Genomic DNA, 4540 nt, shown 5'->3' with positions numbered 1-4540 from the left:
CCTTGATAGGAGCGATCCGAGACTTGCTGAGCAGGAGTGTTGAGAAGGATTATCCATGCTGGTCGAAAGTACACAAATACGCTGCGGCTCCATAAGCTAGGGGGCTGGCATCTGCGAATATATGAAGAGCTCCTCTTGTGCTTCCTGGTAAAAGGTTGTGTCGGTAAAACCGTGGAACCACGATTGTGCTCAATGCGGGAAGCTCGCTGCACCAGTTCTGCCACTCTGACAATATTTCTCGTGGTACCGCCGTGTCCCAATCCGTTTTCAATTTCCAAATTCTTTGGAAACAAAGTTTGGCTCTGATAGTGAAAGGTGCCAGAAATCCCAGCGGGTCGTACAACCTGCTTGTTGCTCGTAGCACGAACCGCTTGGTGTCGTTCCGACGCTGAACGAAATCGGTCACGCTTTCAGGGGAAAAGGCCAGCTCGTCAGTGTCTGCATGCCAAACCAAGCCGAGAACCTTGATTAGGCCGAGAGCTTGTCCGAGGGAAGCTCTTCGCAGGTTTGCTCTAGTCGAAGGTTTTCAAGGACGGTTTTGTCATTTGGTGCCCACTCGTGCAACTTCATTGAAGTGGTTGCGAAAAGCGTTGTAGATTCCGTGGAAAGTTTCAGTGCCTCGGAAATGGTTTCGGCCCTTGTTAAAATGTCATCCACGTAAATGCAGCCTTCTAACCGTGCAACAGTGTCTGGAAACTGCGATGACATTTTGTAGAGGTGGTAGTTAATTGTGGCGGCAAGTAAGAACGGACTCGAAGTTGTACCAAAGGGCACCCGTTTCATTCGCCACTCCATTACTCTCGGAAGGGGTTCGTTTGGAACGGGCGCTCTCTCGAACAAGAGGTAACGCAGAGCGTCTCTGTCACATTTGTGAATGGCGATTCGCCATTCACAAATTCGCCATTCGCCATTCGCCATTCACAAGTCGCCATTCGCCATTGTGAATGGCGAATGGCGACGGTGCATGCGAAACTTGAGTAGCAGACCTAAGAGGTCTGCATTCAGGTTGGGACCGCTGTAGAGGCTTTCGTTTAGAGATGCATGACCACGTGCGTGCGCCGATGCGTCAAACACAACGCGAGTTTTTGTCGTCCGCTCCTCCCTGGTGACTGCGTGGTGCGGCATATAATAAACTGGGCCTTCAGTGCTGCCCATAGCCACCCTCTCAGCCATGTCATCGTTGGCGTATTTCGAGATCGCTGTGTGATACGCACTCAAGAGGTCGGGACAGTTAGATTTCGCCTCTCCATCTTCTTGGCGAACTGATGGAGATGAAATAGTGATGTTCTTTTGATGCGCGAGCCGAGGGGACGATCTCGACTCGCTCCGATGACCGACGACCGATGCTTGGAGCAGGTGAGGGATGAGGACTGCCTTCCTTGCTGGATATTAGGTTTATTTACATTATTCACATTACACCAAGTTTACATCAGGTCAGAGTGACGGTTACATTGTCACTCTGCCCGCAGCAGCCTGTTCGGCCGAGATCTATACTGAACTAGATCCCCCCTCGACCGACCCCCGACAAAACCCAACACTCCGGTTTTGATACCAAAAACCCCGCCTCCAAAAAGGGGGCGTTCAAGAAAGAGAGAAAAACCTTTCGAACAATTAATAGAAACCATTGATTGGCCACAGGAACCAGCCAATCACACATGTGTCCCCACCGGCGGTCACGTGACCCAACCCTCTCTCTTATACCCTTATAGTGCGTTTCCCACGCACGCTATTACACCCGACAAGCAAATACAGGACGTCTGCGTCCTAAAGTGGACACACCATTACGTTCAGCGGGCGGCTTCTGCTCAAAAGCCAAGCCAACGGCTTGGAGCGGTCTTCGCGCGGCTAACCTCTTCCAACGTCTTCGCCTTGGCGCCTTGTCTGCGCGCCCCGGGACAAAGAGAGAGTCGTTGCTAATCCCCTCCCAGACTAAAGGCGCACCGCCGCCCGCCTGAACAGCCCACGGGAAGAGACGCTGCCAGCCCAGGCGACCGTCGTCGAGGCGAACGACCCGTCACCGAAGAGCGCCCGGCGCCGGCTTTGCAAATTCTCAAAAACTTACACCGCGCGCCTTTTCGACACTATGAAACACACCGTCATTCAGATTCTCGTCAGCTTGTCATGCCGAATGACCCAGCCACCTCCGACGCGACAGAGGTACTCAGGCTAATCGCCCCCGTCTTTTGGCACAGAAAAGGACGGGCACAAAACATGCTCTCCGCGGCTCCGAACTTGGCGTCCGTGCGGTTACATGAAAGGGACACGGCATAGCCGCTACCAGCGTACGCGACGCCGAACATGAGCCACCGGCGGCTTTCCTTAATTAAATGAGGAGCCCGAACTTAACAGGGACTTTGTCGAAGTCTTCGAACAAGTTGAGTCAGCCGTCGTTCAGCGTTCGCCTTATTGTCCAGCTCGACCGATGGCTTCCAGGGAAGTCGTACTTCGTACCGACCATCGATTTTCCGTATAGAGTTGTTGAACTGAGCCAGTGTTGTTTCGTGTTGCGGTTCCTCACACACCTCTGAGCTAATACCGATGGTGTCGAGGTCCCAGAACCGTTCTAGGAAAAGTTAGGCGGTGGCCGCATGTGACTTCAGTACTACGGTTTGTGAACAAAGTGCTGCGGTTGTTGACTCAGAAGTAGGTCCGTGTAGAGTCCACCCAAAAACTGTCTCGACGGCTTTCAGGCCATTTCTCAAGGTGTCTGTTCGGCCTGTGATGAAGTCCCAATAATGCTCAGTGCCGACAAGGATACCGATTTCATATGAAACCGCATTACCGTTGTGTAAATCCATTGCTGCTAGAGTGCAACCACATTCGCGTAGCTCTTTCAAGGCATTTTCGGTGGGTACAGGAATAGGCCGGTCACAGATTTGTTCTGTAACAAGGGCGTCGATCTTAAAAGGAGGGCCTTCGTTGATTCCACGTAGAGCAATCTCAACTCTACGGAATGTCTTCGGTTTGTCGTGTCCGCCGAAGAAACCCACGGAAAGCTTTTCGCGGTCAACTATGGGGCAGGCTAATCTTCTGGCTAATCCAGCCGTAACAAAGGTTCGTTGGCTGCCCCCGTCGAATAGGATTCGTGCCACAATTTCTTTCCTCTGTGAAAACGCGTATACCACGGCAGTTTGTAAGTAAATGGTTTTCCTTGTGGTGGCGGTTGGGGATGCGGCTGCTTTTAGTTGAACGGGAGTAGCCTGCGGTCCTTGATGCCTTGAACTGGAAGTTACGTCGGGCTCGCACATCGTCGAAGCATGCCGGCGGTGGCATTTGGTGCAGTTGACCTTTTTCCTGCAGGTTCTGGCCATATGATTCCGGGCTGTGCAGCGGAAACACCAACCGCCTTGCTAAAGCATTGCCTTCTTTTCCCGGACTGTAATTGGAGTGTCGCACCTGTCGGTACAGTGATCCTTCGATTTGCAGAAAAGGAAAGGTTTCCCGACTTCCGGATGTCACTGAAGCTAATTTTCGACTAGTGGAAGGTCGAAAACTCTTCTACATATTTTGAGGTCCTTCGCTGCGACCCGGACGTTTTGGTTCGTTCGCACGCAAGCAACCATCCGTTCGGTCTCTTAACTCTATATATACCTCTGCTTTGAGGAAATCAAGCAGAGGAGCCAAACTCACAAGATTGGTAGCAGTTGCATCACCAGAAGCAGCTGCGTTGTCCTGATGGGCCGAGCGCCGATTGAACTCCAAAATGAGGTCTTTTGGAAGTCGCCGAAAAATCAAGGGGCGGAATGAGTCCTCTGCAACGTGTAAGGCCTTTAGTCAACGGATATGTGCCTGAAGTGTGTCATAGAGACGACGCAGACCAAGGACGTCCTCCGATGAGCGTACGGGCTGCAGATCACTAAGGTTCTCGATGTGATCTTGCACGATCAGGTCCGACTGCGCAAATCTGTCGACAAGTATGTATCTTGCGTCTTTGTAACATCCAGACGTTGCGGTAAGGCCTGAGATGGCAGCCGATGCGGTTCCTATAAGCGATGACCTGAGGTACACGAACTTGTCGCTGTCGGTAAGCGTCGGATTGTTGTAGACAGTGGACTCAAATTGCTCCCATAATGGGTTCCAGTTGCGTGGACGGCCATCAAATTTCGGTAAGTCGATGCGTGGAAGCTTGATACCGTGGCTAGCCCCGCGCGGCGGAACTGGTTCTGTCGAGGCAACCGAAGACACAGCAGCTGCGGCTCTCAACTCGTTGATGCGTTGGCTTAGCTTAGACAAACACGTGACGGTTTTGTCGTTGTACTCTGCGGTGCGAAGATAATCTTGCTCCATATCTTGTCCCGTCAAATCAGGCTCGATGTCGCGGTCGCTCTGCTTCAGCTCGGTAGACATTGCACTAACGCGGTCGTGGAAGGTAACGTAGTCCTTCAGACTCACCCCGTCTCGGTCCAAGGCAGCCTCGGTTTCAGAAATCAGCTTCGTTAGTAGAGAGCGTTGCGAATTTCACTTGCTTTTCAGCTGATCCATGATGGTGCCGGCCGAGGTGTTCGGAAGGTCTCGCTGGCACGGTTGCGGTGTCCTTGAA

Source organism: Haemaphysalis longicornis, unplaced genomic scaffold (assembly GCF_048455015.1).
Source record: "Haemaphysalis longicornis isolate Haplotype H1 unplaced genomic scaffold, Haemaphysalis longicornis Haplotype H1 scaffold_10, whole genome shotgun sequence".
NCBI lineage: Eukaryota > Metazoa > Arthropoda > Arachnida > Ixodida > Ixodidae > Haemaphysalis > Haemaphysalis longicornis.
Note: the sequence above shows the minus strand (reverse complement) of the source record.